Raw genomic sequence first — 19,081 nt, forward strand, 5'->3', positions numbered from 1 at the left:
ACCTTGACCTTCCTGACTTACTGAAAATCCATTGTGTTCTCATAAAAATATGAGGTCTTTTGTTTGCATCTGCCTGTCTCAAGAGACAATCGAGTATGCCTCCTGGGGTGAAGTCAGACCACAGAAGAGTCGCAGTGCCTGCTGTGGCTGCAGAGACCAGTAACTACTGCCTTCCTCATTGCTTTTGCTGCACTAGCAGCAATGAAGTGACCTCTCTGGGGTGCAAGCCTGGGCAGTGTGTATGGAGATCCTGGGCTGCCCAGACAACAAGACCACCTCCCCTCTCAGCCTCGCTGATGTGGTCCAAAGGAAAGCAGAGCAATACTTGGCACTAGCTTGGCTGCAAGAGCTGCTGCAAGGAGGAAAAAAGTCTCCAACTAACTGACTTAGGATTTGTGTAGGGTTTGCTCCTCAGCCTTCTCTTCTCCCGAAGATATCCCTCATGGTAGCAGATAATGGATTTTTCCTTGGGGTGAGCATTTCTCACAAGTGAGTATAACCACAAAGCAGTGGAGGTTTAGGATCAGAGTTTTGTATCTCCTAGGTCAGGCTTCCTCAACCTTGGCCCTCCAGATGTTTTGAGACTACAATTCCCAGCATCCCTGACCACTGGTCCTGCTAGCTAGGGATCATGGGAGTTGTAGGCCAAAAACATCTGGAGGGCCAAGGTTGAGGAAGCCTGTCCTAGGTGGACTGCCTTCCCAGGTTGACCAGCCCCATCTGCCCCTCACTTCCTTCTACAGCACGTGCAGAAACCACCCTCTTGACCATTGGACCCACTTTTAGTCTTGTCCACTCAATCCATCGTAGCCTGTCTTTGCATGCAGGGGAAGTCCCTAACTCACTGAAGGTTTGAGACCTACCTGCTTTAGCTGTCCAGTCAAAGCTGTTCCTGAGGGGTGGCTGCTGTTGCACGCTGACAGCTTCTAGGAGCCACAGGTGATAGCTGAATGCAACAGAGGAAACCAGCACAACCGTTGTGCTAGTGGAAATTCATTACACGACAGATGGTGCAATCTATTGTGAAATAACGTAACCAGCAAACCAGCTTATGCATTCTCGTGTACAACATTCTACAGGTGGAAAACATTTTGCAGCAGAACAAGCATACCGCTAATGATTTTAAGTGGGCACTGCTGTGGAGGTAGGGGGTGATTAACAAAATCACTCCTCCTGGCAAACTGGGAATATCCTCCCACACACCCAAGTTTAGGATATTCCACCATTCTTCAGCAGAGTTTCTTTTCCTTTGAGAAAAATAAGTGGCTCACAGAAATGTGAACAAAGTTCAGTAATAAACTGAGAGAAAACTGTAACAAAATAACATGATGAAAGAAACTAGATAAAACAACATGAGGCAATTCTGAGGCAAGAAGAGGCAGTTGGTTCTTCTTAACTGACATTCTTAATGGAACACACATTGAAGGGAGGGGCTGATTCCAAAACATGACACACAAGCCCCGCCCACCAGATACAAAGTATTTTACTATTCAAATTAGGCCCCAGCATTTTTCTTACAAGCACTACATTGGCTATAACATACGGGTGCTTTTATTTATTTATTTGAATTTTTCAGTGTACAATTTTGTACACTCATTTCCCCCATCAAGCATGCTGGGGGTTTTTAACACTGAAATTGCAGTACTTCAGAGAGGTACAAAATCGTATTGATATAAGTTTGGGATCAGCAAAGTTCACATTAAAATATGAACCAAACTTTATTTCTCCTTGATATTTCATACTAATTAGTAAGCTGGTGGTTTTAGGCTCTGACGTGAAGTCAAAGTTCAATATGGAATAGAATAGTAAGGAAACACATTCTCATGCCCCTCTAGCTTTTCCAGATTTTCTGCCAGATATGTTCCAGACAAAACACCCAGGTTTCTTTATTTCGGGAAATATTTTAATCCAACTAGAAGGAAGCTATTCGGTACGCTAAGCATGTACCTGAACTAAAGCATGACTTTTTTGTTTCAGATTAATTGAATAATATCTATCAGGAATAGGGAAAATATGCTTAACATTTATTTCTGGTGACTATTAACCTTTAAAAGGTTACTTTGTGATCCCAGGCTAATTCTTCTCCACAAGAAAAGTATAATGGAGGCTATAAACCGTCTTGTTCTGAGAACTGGAGAATCTGTGAATACTAAAAATCTAGTCATAACACTAGTAAGGACCATCAGCTCGCTCCATAGAGCAAAGCACACTTTGTGATATACCAGATAATTGTTCTCCTTTTAAAATGCTAATTGTGCAACTTTCAAGAGCCCTTAATAGGCTTATGCTCTGAGAAATTGATTTGAATGTTACTTAGCTGTTGAGAGTAATAGAAATGATACCCCTAGAGTCCCAGGCAATACAACAGCTGCGATTTGTACTTTAGGAAGCAAGCAAGCAACCTATTCTGGTTGGTTCAAGTCAGGTCAACTGTTCCTCTGGCTTAGTACTGTCTAGGGTCAAAGTTTTTTCCTAGCTCTCCAACATAATGCCCTTTAACTGGTGCATAATCAGTATGCAGGGTGCTTTAATGAATTTCCCGAGCAAAAAATGACAAGTCCTTACTGCAATGAATTTGCATTTTAAGGGGATAAGTCTTCTCCCTCTCCATGCCCCCCCCAAATAGGCTCTGAGGGAGTCGAGAACCCTCAGAATAGTGTGCAGAGGGAAAGGAGGGTAGCATCATTGCTTGCACAGATGAAACTATTGGAAGAGCACTACGCTGAATTGCACCCTAGATGTAACCCGCATCCTTTAAATATGCCAGCGTCTTTTGCATTAGCAGAGAACTATGATCTCTTCTCTCATCCCAGAATAGCATATAAGAATTTTTTGAAATTACTGAAACCCAGAACACCATCTGCTTTTACACAGACTGTGTACACACCATACACTTAAGACACATTTCCCCAGCTGCCCAGAGCCTGTTTGGGGGTGGGGCAAGCCTCACCTAGTGCAAGGCAAACTCTCATGTGGATTGGCTCCATTGCTTCTGAACTGCTGGCACAAAGTCAACTAGATCTCAGTCCTAGTCTGCAGGCTTGTAATTTATTCAGGTCACATCCCAGTGCTGCTTCATCTGATGCTGCTGTTCCTTGCCACAGTATGTTCAAGGTGCTTTTTATAATCCCCATCAGGAACAAAGCAGAATTGCGAGTCTCATTCTTATACAATCCTGTGCTCCCCCCACTTCCCCCCTTTTCTTTTCAGTCCTATCCTCCTTTATCTACAGATTTTGTAAAAAAAATTAAATGCACAAGTAAATTACTTTTACTGCTGCCCCTTCAAATATTCCCCTGGCCTTTGCATGCAATGCATTTTGTTGTGGGTTTCTTTTGTAAGGCCAGTAAGGTACCCCTTTTGAGATTCTTTCTCTCCTTTTGCAGGTGGGTGTGTAGGAAAAGAACTTTGCTTAAACATTCAAAGTGTCCATGAGAGCCAAGGGGATAAAAACGCTTTGAGGAAATTGATGCATTAATTATCCATCTGCCCTATCCTGCTCTTATACAGCAAAGATTATCCTATTTCAATTCCTGGCATGCTAGGGTGGTAGTGTAACTCAATTAGCAAATCATGATTTGATTAACGGAGCTTGCAAGTTTAAGGGTGCTTCCAAATGACCTGTTTATTGAGCATTCATCCTGATTTGTTTGGAGGGAGATTAGACAACATTGGCTGTTTAATGAGTATTCATTCTGATTTGTTTATGGGGATATTAGATGATGTTGCAGCAAAGCAACTGTTATCCCATACTTTCCAATGCATTTTCATCACTTTCCTTATGGCAAAAGACATTTCTTTTGGGAAAGTGGGTTTGTTGCCTAAGACATCTGAATCAACTATAATTGTGCAACCTGAATGTGCAGGTATGTGATTGAAACACACCTGAAAGGAGTGATAGTCTGGAAGTGCTCAGTCTGTTTAGCGAATGTTACTGCGTTATTTAAATATTTTTGGTTTGTTGCTTTAAGTGTACAAATGCAGCATAGGCTATAAAATATATAAAGGAAAGAATTTGCTAATATATGTATATGCAAATCAACTTATTAAAGGTTATCTTTCAGTTGAGAGTATTGCTTGCTGAGTTCTAAAGTATAGATTCTTCAAAACCAAAACAAGGAAGGCATGATTATAGATGTAGATGGCGAAAGTTGGGGTAGAAGAAGAAAAGTACAAGCTCAGGAAAGCAGTAGGCCATTAACATCTTAAGTGGTTTTATTCACTCTTGTAATCTCTAGAGCAGTTTTAACTTTCTATAACATGATACCACAATATGTTATCTCAGAGGTTCTTCCCAAGTTTCCTTTGACAAACACAGACGCACAGTCTTACCTTAAGCTGGCTAAAAAATTAATGCTGGGGAATGCACATGTCTGTTTTGGGAAGGAAACGTGAGGACATGCAGTCACATTTCTAAATACGTAATCTGCCTCCTGCAAATTTAAGCACATATCTAATTTTGCCCTAAAGCTCTCCTCTCAGGAAAGGAGCAAAGCATGGGAAGAGGAGTCAGGCCCAAGGAAGATAAGCTTAAGTTGAGCTCCAGACTTACTTAGAGCAAAGTGTATGCTTGGAGCTACGTAATACCTGCCTTCTCTACGTCTGCAGCCCTGTTGAGCACACCAACCAGGGCAGAAGGGGAAGCAAGCAGGAAAATCACTATGCCAGTTTGGTAATGGGGCTGGCTCAGGGTCCAGTGGATACTGGGCTATCTCCACTCCTCCTTGACCTTGGAGAGATCCCACTGGCAGTTTTTCCACATTCAGCTTCAGCAGGTGGAATAGAGAGCTACATACTGGTGGAGTTCCACTAGTGCCATTCTGTAGGCAGAGGCTGGAAGGACTGGTTAGGAGGACATCTGCACCCAGTCTAAACCCCCAAGTCAACCTGGTACAAAGGGAGTTTGGATTGTGCCCTGATGCCTGAAGTTTATGTCACATCTCATGAATTTCACTTGTCTTCAGGACAGGACACCTGGGCAGTTAAAAAGAAAATGAACTTCCATGAGACTAAAAATCTGAGTGCACTTCTTCCTGCTTCATTCTTCTGCCCAGAAAAATATATAGGAGAAAAGATAGATCTATATCTTCCCCTCCTCTCTGATAACACCCCCCCCACTCACAAAGCAGTAGAAGGATTTTGAGCAAAAATGCAGATAATTGGGGAAGTATTAAGCACCCTCTCCCAATCTTGCTGGCCACTTGATCAAATTCTCAGTTTGCAGAGGCTACTTTAGGTTTAAAAATAAACAAAAAATATTAGGAGAAAAGTACACAGAACTAGATGTCATGTCTAGTGTGGCCTCAGGCTGCCCAGCTGTATCTCTGTTGCTGTGCCCATGAGAGAGCACTAAGGAGTTGTCAGCATGCTAGATTGTGGGGGGGGGGGGGAATACCGGTAGATGAAATAGAGAACTCATATCTTAAAGTCACTATAAGTGAAATATTCTGCTGATTAACTTAAATAGTTGTCATCAGCTGTTTGATGTGGTTAGAGCTGGTGAGGTTTAGCTGTATGAAGCGAGTAATAAAATGTTTTCCTTGCTGTTGTAGAGCATGGTTTGCATGTAAGCTGCTGGAAACTCATCTGTCTCTGTATCTATAGATGTAAATGCAAATAGCACAGAGGATTATGACTCTGAGATACTTGCCTTATTCGGTATGGTGCTTTACCTGTGACGGCAGAAACTAGAAAGGAAACAAGAATGAGCCTTTTCTGCAGTGGCTCCCCGCTTGTGGAATGCTCTCCCTAAGGAGACTCTCCTGACCCCTTAATCACATATTTTTTAGGTGCCAGGCAAAAACATTTATTTTCTCCCCCACCTTTGCCTAATTAAACAATCCATGGCAATTTAATCGTGTTGGGGGGGTTGTTGTTCATTACAATGTTAGGCATCGTTGTGCTTTAATATTGTAAACTGTGATCTTTGGACTGAAGGGGGGTATAGAAGTTTAATAATAATAATAATAATAATAATAATAATAATAATAGTAATAATAATATAGAAAAAGTTTCTGAAATTCAACTTCATATGATATTTTATTGAAATATCCTGGGCGTAGCCATGTTAGTCTGTTGTAGAAGAAACGAACAAACCCCAGTGCCATAAGCCTTTTAGTTGTTTTGTCTCTTTAAATCCTGCACAGGAATTTTAGGACCAAAATTAAATCAAGTTGCCAAACATTGTGCTTTATACCTTGGTCTGGCTAGGTGTTTGTGTGTGTTTTAACTGATCCTTATTAGGGAATATTTCTTTTTTAAAGAGAAATTAAATAAGAAGTACATACTGGTAATTTTTATTACACCCCCCCCCCAAAAAAAAAATAATTTCAATCCAGCAGAATTTTCTAGAGAATTTCATTCTCCCAATTATTGCAGCTTTGACACAAACTCTTGTTTGGACTTGAACATCTAAACTAGTCTCCAAACTTGGTTGTCTGGTTCTTCTCACACAGAACTTTTATGTTAGTTGGATTCCATGTTCTACCTTCGTCTCTGCAAAACTGATTGCTGTTTGCCCAAGTGTTTATGAAAACAGGATTCTAGGATGCTATGGGGATAACATTGTCTGTGAGGAAAGGAAGAAAATATATTACTTTTGCTATATATTACTTTTGCAGTGTCCGATGGATCACAAACTAAATGCATAGTTAGTTTTACCACTACTGTGGTGAAATCCACCTAGTTACTTTTTATGGCACACTGGAATTCTTTCTTAAGTTAAAAATCGACCCCCCCCCCTTTCCAAGCATTAAAATCAAGTAGGTATCTACTGCACATCTTGCTGCATCGTTTTAAGAGGCAACATAAATTTATGGCTCTATACAGAAACATCATGATTTAATCAGGATGACAAAATGTGACTTACACAGGAAGCATGCTTTTATATATATATAGTTTTTTGGATACTTACATTGACTTTAGTCCCTTGTGAATTAAACCATTTAAAACACGAAATGGAAAAAGTCCTCCTAATCTTCCTTTTGAATGAGCCGTGAAATAGGATCCATGAACTGCCTGAAGTGTGAAGAGGTTAGCATGGCTGGGTTCCAAGATCTTTGTGTGAGATATTAGGAGATTTATTCTCTGCTGAAAAGCTATGGGGGAAATGGTCATAATTTTTGATAAAACCATAAAGTATATCTAAAAATACCTGCAAATGTTCCCTGCGGAAAGTCTTAGAAACTTAAATCCTCCTAGCAAATGTGTGTAAAATAAAAAAAAACAAATTTTCAGGTGTATCATATACTTGGTTATAAATTTCCTTTATCAGCGTAAAAACGAATGGCAGTTTAATTGACTGGGTTTAATTCTAGAAATTGTGGCATTGCAGTTGTTTTCTTTCTCATCCAAGATTAAGAAATCTCCTGCAGACATTTGAACTAGTGTCTACAGTAGATTGTGTCCTATTTGCAAAAAGTGTCGCTTTTTACTTACTTTAAGGCACAGCTCATCTCCAGATTCTACGTTAAATGTTACAGCTGATCCAATAGGATGATACACATTCACGAAAGGGGCATTGTATGTGCATTTCACAGGATGAAAATCTGATTCAAAAGCTATAAAGATTTAGTTGGTACCACCAAATCCTCTGCTTGGGAGTGAAAAATAGAGAACAGCAGGCTGGATTAAGCCTTCCACCTTCTGTCCTCCTCCTGAACAGAAGTGGCACTGGACACAATTTGATGGCTCATAGATTGGACTTTCAGCCAGGGAAAATACAAACCCTTTTCTTCCAACTGGATTAGAAGCATTTTTAAAAAAAATCTATCCCACTCTTCAGTCTAATAGGCTCTCGGAATGGCTTACATAGATCAGTTGACAAACAAGGCAGTTCCTGCCTGTAGATTTGCAGTCTAAAAGACACGACACAAAATGATGAAGGGAAGAGGAGGGAAGAGGTCAATAAGCAGATTCAGGTCCAAATGTCCACTGGCTCACAGGTAGGTTCTTGTTCTTCAGTTCTTGGATCCAAAACATGCTTTGGTCCACTTATATGTTTTCACATTTACAAACTATTGGCATTTCAAGCACAAAAGATCAGTTAAGTAAAATTGAATTTATTATATTGGGCATAAGATGTGACAAACTACAATCCGCAACTTGTCAGTTGTGCTTGATTTGATGTGTGTTGACTTGCACAGATTTAACAGTGTTTCCTTTTACCTGTGAAGTATATTTCTCTTAGCAGATTTGGTATCTCTCATAAAGATTTCTTATCCCATCATCAAATTACAGCATTCAGAATTACTTGAGGAAAATCACTGGTGTAAAATTGTTATAATTCTTGCTTAATTCTCCAAGGACTCTAAGCTAGACTCAAAACACTGCATATTTCAGTAGGATAAAGGTCTGTCAAGTTTTCCTCTGTATTTTGCTGCTGAATAATTGTGCAAAGCCAAGAACTATTAATGTCCAGGCAATAATGGTAGACTGCCTAATTTAGTTGTTTTTGCTACCTATTGCTGTGTGTGTAACTTTGTGCAAACGTTTTAAAGCTCTGGAGACTGGCAGCAATTATATGCCCTAATTTCCATTTAGACAATCAGGATTTTTCTCCACAAAAGTTTTGTTTCTTTTCAAAAGTATGAGAGGGATTGACTATTTCCAGTGATCCTAGGATAACAACACATTGATTCATTTCAGCTAGTGGATTTGTATCTGTGTTCTATTTATTTATTTATTTATTTATTTATTTATTCATACATACATACATACATACATACATGCATGCATGCATACATACATACCCCACCCATCTTACTGGGTTTCCCCAGCCACTCTGGGAGGCTTCCAACTAAAGATTAAAAATACATTAAAACATCAGTCATTAAAAACTTCCCTAAACAGGGCTGCCTTCAGATGTCTTCTAAACGTCAGATCGTTGTTTATTTCCTTGACATCTGATGGGAGGGCATTCCACAGGGCAGGCGCCACTACTGAGAAGGCCCTCTGCCTTGTTCCCTGTAACTTCACTTCTCATGATGGGGATGGAGAAGCTCCTTCAGGTATACTGGGCCGAGGCCATTTAGGGCTTTAAAGGCCAGCACCAGCATTTTGAATTGTGCTCAGAAGCGTACTGGGAGCCAATGTAGGTCTTTCAAGACCGGTGTTAAATGGTCTCAGTGGCCGCTCCCAGTCACCAGTCTAGCTGCTGTGTACTGGAAAAGGGGAAACTGGAGGTGAAAGTGGTTGAATGAGGGAGAAAACTGCACAATAAATTAGGAACCCTACATTGATTCATCTGTCTGTTTTCAGGTGGAAAAATGTTACTCTTTTCTGCCTAGTATGTAAAAATGGATGTAATAAAAGTGCAGAGTAATTTAGCGGCCACAATACTATTTTTTCATATGAAAAGCACAGAAAACTTCTTTCCAGGAAAACAACTTTAAAAATAAAGTCAGAAATGACATTTGACTTTGTAGTTGTCTTCCACATCTAACTTGTTTCAAAGCATAATTGCCATTGTATGGAATCTGTGTAAAGGTGAAAAGTACATTGAAATCCTCCTAAATAAAATTCTGCATGTAAGCAGAACTAAAATAATTTTGCAGACATGTCTGCATTTTATATTTAATCTTTTGCTGCCGATTATTTTTAGCTTTGTTTTATTAGGCCTCATAGTGATTACACTCCATGGCATTAATTTATAAATGGCAAGTCACTGACCTTGTCAGTCTTGTGCAATGCTGGGTAGCCTCTAAGAGCACTTATACACATCAAAACACTACCTATGAGATCTCCAGATATATTTCTTTACTAGTGATTGGATTTGCTTAAAAACACACACATTTCAAATTGATTTGTTTAAAACTGCAAGAACTGTTTTTATTTGGGTAAATAGAACTAGACAAGGGAATGCTAATCTTGCCTCTCTGACTGCCACAACATCTAGCTCCATCATGAATAATACAAAACAGGCTTTCGTCATTCCATCTATTTCTGAAGTTTTGAGGCAAGTGCTGATCCATATGTAGCCAAAAGGACACTGATATACACATTAGGGAGGCAGGTTTGTGGGGATAGCAAACAGATTGCAGAGATGCAAAATAACTTCAGGTTAGAAAAAAATAACTAAGGCGAGAACCTCCAAAACACATTCCAGCGAGGATTTGGGTGGAGTCAATGGTCATGGCAGCCTGAGTGAGTTGGGGGTTTATAGTGAAAAACTGGTGGGAGGAGAAATGGAATCTACTATCGTGGAAAAGAGCATGGCTGACTGCCTGGAACACTAGATCGGAATACAATATTTTGTGCAATATTTCACAATGTGGTATTCCACAGTGCAATATTTTGTTCAGGGCACCTCTTACTATCGTTTTAGTCTTGCATTCACATTCATGTTTAAATGAGGCATGTTCAAGATCCTATGTGCACTTTAGCAGCTGCCTGTTCTGTAATAGGTGTATATTTGTCTTCTAGCTGGGTAAGATATCTGAACTGATCAGACTGTTTGTGTTACACTTCAAATTGTTTGTTACCACAACCCAGTTATGAGACTTTCCCCTACCATGGACACTATAATAGGTGTTTGTTTTGTTTTTTGGGACTTGGGGGTTTGGTTTGGATGATACGTTGTGGCCCTTCCAAACCTGTGGTTTTATATCTGTAGGATGGGAATCTGATAGCAAAAGGAACTGCTGAAGTAGTCATACCAGTCAGTTTGTTAAGTAAATGGACCTAGCCATGCCTGTTAAACATCCTTTTTACATGTCTAAAGAGTTGAACAAGCACACATGAGTTGCCATAGAAACAACTTGCTAATGAAGCTTCCAGAAGGAGGGGGAAGGCTTTCCCTAGATTGGGGCCATTGTCATCCAATGGGTAGGAGAGCAATAGACCAGGGGGCTGCTCTGGCCTAGTGTCATATGGAACCGGGAAGACACAGTAGCTTGATAATCTCTTTCTTCTGGGTCCCAATCTAAGGCTTTGGCAACCCCCCTAAATACATAAAGGAGGGGGATGAGATAAGTTGGAACATTAGTTCTGTGAGCCCTTCCATATTGTGTTCAGGCTGTATATATGTGTATGTAAAAAGATATAGACACCATGGCTTCCAGTGACCTTCATTCCTGAAGGGAACTTGACACTGAGGTATGTGTTGGAACCTCTGAAATCTCTCGCCACTCAGTGATTGGGGTGCACATTATAGTAATAGTTAAGGCACCATGGCATTACATTGACATAAGACAGCACAGTGAATTCACTATACTATCACACCATGGATTTATGCTGGTATAGAGGATTTAGTTGCAATTCACTTCAGTCAGCCCAATTCATTTGATTGTAAGCAGGAGGGTTAGTGTCAGTGTGTCAGGCTGCAATCCTATGCACACAGTTGGCCATACCTCTGACCTGCATAGGATTACCTTGTGAAAGACCCCAAAATCTACAGACATAAGAGAATCTGTCCCTTTTGCTGTATTTTGTGTACTGTGAAATCTGTCAGGCGAGAATTAAATTTCAGCTCACACAGCAGCTTGGTTCATGACTGAAAGCACAACCAAAATGGAAAATATTTATAAATTAGATCTGGTATCTTGCTTGAAATCTTAAGCTTCATGTCAAGGACAGTTACTGACAAGGTGGTTTCAGCCAATGAATCATTTAATACTGTCCCCCTTTTCTCTCTTTACCTTGGTATTTCATCTTTTTTATATAAACAGAATGTTATTCTACTACACTAATATAATATCCTTCCAAAATGTGCCAGAATCAATTAACTGGAGTGGCCAGAAGCAGGCCACACATCTGTGGAGGAAAAGGGAACATGGATGGGTTTTTGATTTATAAGATTTCTTAATGCTGTCCTAATGGATTTTAAATGTTTTAAGATGTAACTGAACGACTGCAAGGAATCATAAAACCCACTGACAAGTACCCCTTCCTCTTGGTTCATGTGGGAACCAATGACACTGCAAGCAATAGCCTCCAGAAGATCAAAAGAGACTACGAGGCTCTCGGCAGGAAATTGAAGCAACTAAATGCACAAATTGTCATCTCGTCTGTCCTCCCAGTTGAACGACGTGGCCCAGGGAGAGAGGGGAAAATAGTGGAAGTGAACAGCTGGCTTCGCAAATGGTGTAAACAGGAACGGTTCGGATTCTTAGATCACGGACTGCAGTTTCTTGAAGATGGACTTCTGGCAAGTGATGGGCTGCACCTCACAACGGTTGGGAGAAATGTTTTTGCCAAAAAACTCAGAAACCTCATCAGGAGGGCTTTAAACTGACTAATGTGGGGGAGGGAGACAGTGCTCCTGAAGGTAGGAGTCTATCAATTAATGAAGATGATCATCCAAATGTCATAGACCAAATGGAGCAAACAGCACGCGGACCTAGTGGTGGGAGGAAAAAATCCTTAAATAAGAGACACGGGGGAATGATGAATGGACTTCAATGTCTGTACACTAATGCGCAAAGCATGGGAAATAAACAAGATGAGCTTGAGCTCTTGGTACAGCAAACTAAATATGACATAATAGGCATCACTGAAACCTGGTGGGATAAGTCCCACGATTGGAATGTAATAATGGGGGGATACAATCTATTTCAGAGAAACAGACCAGACAAGAAAGGAGGAGGAGTGGCGTTATATGTCAGGGATGTGTATACCTGTGAAGAGATCCAAGATTTAGAACCTCAAAGCCAAAGTGAGAGCATTTGGGTCAAAATTAAGGGAGAGAAGAATAACAGAGACCTCATTGTGGGAGTTTACTATAGATCCCCAAGCCAAACGGAGGACATAGATGATGCCTTCCTGGAACAGATGGCCAAGCATGCAAAAGGAAGGGAGATAGTAGTAATGGGGGACTTCAATTACCCGGATATTTGTTGGACGTCAAACTCAGCCAAGAGCATAAGGTCAAACAGATTCCTCACTGGCCTTGCAGACAACTTCATTGTCCAGAAAGTGGGAGAAGCAACAAGAGGAACAGCCATTTTAGATCTGGTCCTAACCAATGTTGATGACCTGGTTAGTGGGGTAGATGTGGATGGATCATTAGGCGCGAGTGATCATGCTCTTCTGAAGTTTACTATACAGCGGAAAGGAGCAGCCAAGCATACTAGGACTCAATTTCTTGACTTTAAGAAAGCCGACTTCATAAAACTTAGGGAAGTGCTGGGTGAGATCCCATGGACAGCAATACTAAAAGGAAAGGGAGTTCATGATGGCTGGGAGTTTGTTAAGAGGGAGATAGTAAAAGCACAACGTCAGGCAATACCAATGAGACGGAAACATGGAAGGTGCCTAAAGAAGCCAGGGTGGCTATCTAAAGAACTTTTAACTGAATTAAGATTTAAAAAGGATGTGTACAAAAAATGGAAAAGGGGGGAAACCACCAAAGAGGAATTCAAACAAATAGCCAGCACGTGTAGACACAAAGTCAGAAAAGCTAAAGCACAGAATGAACTCAGGCTTGCTAGAGAGGTTAAAAGCAACAAAAAAGGCTTTTATGGGTATGTCCGTAGCAAAAGGAAGAACAAAGAAACAGTGGGGTCACTGAGAGTGGAAGATGGTGAAATGCAAACAGGGGACATAGAAAGGGCTGAAATCCTCAATGCCTTCTTTGCCTCAGTCTTCTCCGATAAAGAAAACAATGCCCGACCTGAAGAATTTGGAGAAAATGATTCAGCAAAGGAAACACAGCCCAGAATAACTAAGGAGATAGTACAAGAATATTTGGCTAGTTTAGATGTATTCAAGTCTCCAGGGCCAGATGAACTGCATCCAAGAGTATTAAAAGAACTGGCAGATGTGATCTCAGAACCACTGGCAGTCATCTTTGAGAATTCCTGGAGAACAGGCGAAGTCCCGGCAGACTGGAGGAGGGCAAATGTTGTCCCTATTTTCAAAAAGGGGAAAAGAGAGGACCCAAATAATTACCGCCCAGTCAGTCTGACATCAATAACAGGGAAGATTCTGGAGCAGATCATTAAGCAAAAAGTCTGTGAGCACCTAGAAAGGAATGCTGTGATCACCAATAGTCAGCATGGATTTCTGAAAAATAAGTCATGTCAGACTAACCTGATCTCGTTTTTTGACAGAATTACAAGCCTGGTAGATGAAGGGAACGCAGTGGATGTAGCCTACCTTGATTTCAGCAAGGCATTTGACAAGGTGCCCCATGATATTCTTGTAAAGAAGCTGGTAAAATGTGGTCTTGACTATGCTACCACTCAGTGGATTTGTAACTGGCTGACTGACCGAACCCAAAGGGTGCTCATCAATGGTTCCTCTTCATCCTGGAGAAGAGTGACTAGTGGGGTGCCACAGGGTTCTGTCTTGGGCCCGGTCTTATTCAACATCTTTATCAACGACTTGGATGATGGACTCAAGGGCATCCTGATCAAATTTGCAGATGACACCAAACTGGGAGGGGTGGCTAACACCCCAGAGGACAGGATCACACTTCAAAACGACCTTGACAGATTAGAGAACTGGGCAAAAACAAACAAAATGAATTTTAACAGGGAGAAATGTAAAGTATTGCACTTGGGCAAAAAAAATGAGAGGCACAAATACAAGATGGGGGACACCTGGCTTGAGAGCAGTACATGTGAAAAGGATCTAGGAGTCTTGGTTGACCACAAACTTGACATGAGCCAACAGTGTGACGCGGCAGCTAAAAAAGCCAATGCAATTCTGGGCCTCATCAATAGGAGTATAGCATCTAGATCAAGGGAAGTAATAGTGCCACTGTATTCTGCTCTGGTCAGACCTCACCTGGAGTACTGTGTCCAGTTCTGGGCACCACAATTCAAGAAGGACACTGACAAACTGGAACGTGTCCAGAGGAGGGCAACCAAAATGGTCAAAGGCCTGGAAACGATGCCTTATGAGGAACGGCTAAGGGAGCTGGGCATGTTTAGCCTGGAGAAGAGGAGGTTAAGGGGTGATATGATAGCCATGTTCAAATATATAAAAGGATGTCACATAGAGGAGGGAGAAAGGTTGTTTTCTGCTGCTCCAGAGAAGCGGACACGGAGCAATGGATCCAAACTACAAGAAAGAAGATTCCACCTAAACATTAGGAAGAACTTCCTGACAGTAAGAGCTGTTCGACAGTGGAATTTGCTGCCAAGGAGTGTGGTGGAGTCTCCTACTTTGGAGGTCTTTAAGCAGAGGCTTGACAACCATATGTCAGGAGTGCTCTGATGGTGTTTCCTGCTTGGCAGGGGGTTGGACTCGATGGCCCTTGTGGTCTCTTCCAACTCTATGATTCTATGATTCTATGATTCTATGATTCTAAGACAGACTGCTAAATAGAGCCAATTCTTCACTCCTTCGTGAGTGTTTTTATTGACAAATTAACTTGAAATAAATAATAGGTTTTGACCAGTTTTGTTCAGAAGGTTTTTCAAAAAATGTTTTGATTCTTAAAACAGCATAAAATTATGTGTATTTATTTTTGCATATTCCAAAATACTTTCTTGTACATTGATACTGTATGTCTCCTTTTCCTTCCCCCATCCCCTGCCACCCCAACGGTGGTCACTGATCTAGGAAAGCAAATTCAAATTTTAGTTTACACACATTGTGTTAACAATTTAGATCTGCCACCTTGGAAACAGCTTCATTTTTTTCTCAGAGCAACTGATGAAGGCGGAAGCCAAACTGTTTTGCTAAAAGAATTTAAAAATCTGTTGTATGTAATAATAATATATATTAGCAATTACCGATTCATTTTTGAACTGTAACTATATGGGCTAGATTCTGATGCAGCAATGTGTGAAATTGCCATTTTTTAATTCCTTTCGAATTCTAGAGTTGCTTTCTGCCAGGGGATTTATATTGCAAACAGTCATTCAGGTGTTATTCATTTTGTGAACAAAGCTTATGCGTACTCTGTTTTGCTTTATACAGTCATGTATAAGCATTGCTATTCTGCCACTTGCCAAGCACAGTGAGCAGAGCTTGATGGAATGTATCCAGACTTTTGTTTGTTTGTTTTGTTCCTTCCTTCAGTCATTCCTGGCCTGCCCACCACTACCTTTTCACATACCTGTGTACGTACACCATTTTTAAAAGTCACTAAAAGTACACAACTGCAAATTTTACCAGGCCTTTTGCAGTGGGCAGAATGGAGGTTTGTGCTCCATATTAATTTGCTTATTTTTTAATCCTATGTATGTCTTGCAATGTGAGGTATTCCTCACATTTACTGTGTGGAGAACTGGAGAGAAAAACTCCTCTGAACTGGGTTGTTGAAATTTAGGGGTGCCTACAGCATGTGGTGATAGGTGTAGGCTTTTGGTTTCAAGAGGTCAGTAGAAACAAAATTACTAGAATGTGCTCAGGCGAGGATCAAACAAAAGTAGTGCTGTGGCAACAAGACACCACCTGCCGAAACAACACCATACACATGACAAACCACCCACTCAAAAAAACGTGTTAAAGAGCGCTTTCACACCAGCAGTGATGGCAGATGTGTAACAGGTTATTTTTACTTACTGGATTTTCCACCATAAGGGGAAATTTGGGCTACGTGTAAAACAAAGTACAGGCTGGCATTTTGATGAAGATGTTTAGATGCTGCGAAAAAACTTGTGCTCATCAGCAGCACCAATTCCACAATAAACTCCCATGTGGAAACATTGTAGTTTGCCCTGTAGTGATTGAGACCGCAGCTTAAAACTATGCACCCAAAAAACAGGTCTTTCTTCTTTACTATCTTAATAAATCCAACTTTGGAAATCCAAGATTAGACAGGTGCTTATTTCCTGTAGAACCTTAAATCATAAAACACTATTTTCTAGTTGTCTTCCCTGGTCTGTACTTCTTTCATTGCGTAAAACTATTGCACAAAAGCAACAAAGTGTAATAAACTATCCACATAGTATACATCTTTTTTATTTATTCCCCTTTCTAAATATTTCCATGGTGCATATCCTCAGGCTGACGTTAAGTATGCCCAAGGGCCTATGTATTCCCCAGTGGGATTTTTTGACTTTGGTGGTTGTTGTTAGGAGATTCTTCTCTCTTTTAAAAGTGATTTGTCATGTAGCACAAGCAGCTCCTTTTCAGAAAACTCAGTTCCAAAACTCCTTTAGTTGTACAGAACTAGCTGGGTGGTTATTTGGATCCTGCCATATGTATTAAGCATTCTGGTTTTTTTAAAAGAAGAAGCTGCTGCTCTGGAAGCCTTCTTGGTTGCAGGATAAAATCTCTCTCTTACTCTCTCAATGTATACACTGGAATCTTTAGCTCACCCCATTCAGAAGGGTAGTAAAACATTTAAACATATTTAAAACAATTGCTTAAACATGGATGTAATTGAAAACTGCAGCCCAGAGAAGGAAGCACATTTGAAGTGTAGACATTTGAAACAGGAAACCCCCAAAATGCTCCCACTTACACATGCTGTGGGAACCTGGTACACAGATGGCATATTTGAGTGGAGCATTTGTGGTCAGTCTTATATCCTAGATTTCTTTTTTTTAAAACGAAAGGGGAAAAAGAAAGAATGCCACAAGCTTTTTCTACAGAAGGTCTCATGTTGAACCCTTAGCATATCCAGGTAGGAGGCGAGATGAGAGAGGCTCTTGTTTGAAGCCCTGGACAGCAGTTGCCAGTAAGGGTAGGCAATACTGAGCTAGATAGACCAATGGGAGATTTCTGTGATCCAGATCTTTCTGCAAATACCATCTTACTATTAAACTATTTTAAATTAGTGCAAAAATGCATTAGCATTACCATATGCAAGGGCCCACATTCCTGGGTTGTTTGCACACCTGTTATGAAGTCTGTGTTCCATGCAGCTACAATCACAATATTTGTGTTGGCATTATGTATTCAGTCAACTTATACACTGCTTTCCCCTTCTTTCCTGTTGGTCCCCAGTGGCTTACAAACAATAAACATATGAAGTAATTCTGTAAAACCAAAGAGCCTAATTGCAACAAATTTACCCCATAAGAGCGGTGTGGTTACCTAGTATTTGTCTTATACTTTTAAGTAGATAGGTGTGGGAGGAATGTCGCCATAGCTTCTCTGGTTTGTTGGGCCTATAGGGAATTGTAAACAGCTGTTAAAACAGCTGTTCATCTTACTACCAGTTTAAAGAAAAATAGTTCCTTTTAGATGATCAGCTAAATAAGTATTGCATTGCACTGCAAGCCACTGCTCTGCGTGCCCTTGTGTACAGATCACCATTTGTCTGGTGGCACAATGGCTCTGGGCAGCCAGGAGGAGAAGTTCACCTGGGAAGATAGCTAATACCTGTTCTGCACCACTGGTCATTTCACATGGCTATGTTGAATAGGCGCTTCCCATCCAAGTGGAAATAACATTCCATAATAACATTATTTCTAAGTGGAAATAATCAGCAAGGGCTGATTGGAATGGCGTCCAAGTCCTTGTCCTACGGCCATCACCAACCCTGCTTACCTTTTGCATAAATCCAATAAAATGCCTCTTTTCAACCTGTAGACGAGTGCTTTGCTAGCTCTGCTCAATGCTTCCTGGGCACCGAGCATAGGATTGGCAAAGCACTTTGTCAATTGATTGCCAGGCACTTGGGAATGCTACACAGTGGGGCTTTGCAGGCACTGGCAATCTGATTGGCCTGAAGGCCAGAGGTTCCCTACTCTTGATGAAAAAGTTGGGAGTGGAAGAACTGTGCCTGGTGACATTGGATATGGAGTCACTGCACACATTCTGGCTTTCTACACACTTGTGTCCAGACTTAGCAGGGATAGAGTACTCCAGAATGAAGATTGTTGAGGCATGAATGGTGTTTGCTAGTTGTGAACTGAAAGGAGTTATAGCAGCCTTTTCATGAAGTACCCAGGACCAGAAAATACCATTATTATTGCTTCTCTTTATGTTCTAAAATTAAATTCTGAATTCAATTATGCAGCAGAACTCAAAAAGTTCTCTGCACTTCAAATATACTTGGGGATGACTATTTTGTTTGTTTGTTTGTCACTTAGATGCCAAAAATACCTATAGTCAGTTATAAGCCTACATCACTCATTCGGATCTGCTTGCAATGATTAACTGGCAAAGGCCTTGTTAACATCATTAAAATAGTTGTGAACTGAATTTTAAGGGAATTCTACACAAGTTTGAAATTTTT

The 19,081-nt window shown here is 40.7% G+C and overlaps 1 protein-coding gene across 1 annotated transcript in view; it reads left to right on the forward strand.

The window, feature by feature from the left end:
• Positions 1-19,081, forward strand: part of SULF2 (sulfatase 2) — a gene marked incomplete at its 3' end in the record, with an annotated part of 286,332 nt that overhangs the window by 85,083 nt on the left and 182,168 nt on the right. The gene's annotated exons all lie outside the window — the stretch shown is intronic.

Source organism: Podarcis bocagei, assembly GCF_964188305.1.
Source record: "Podarcis bocagei genome assembly, chromosome: 5".
Taxonomy (NCBI): Eukaryota; Metazoa; Chordata; class Lepidosauria; order Squamata; family Lacertidae; genus Podarcis; species Podarcis bocagei.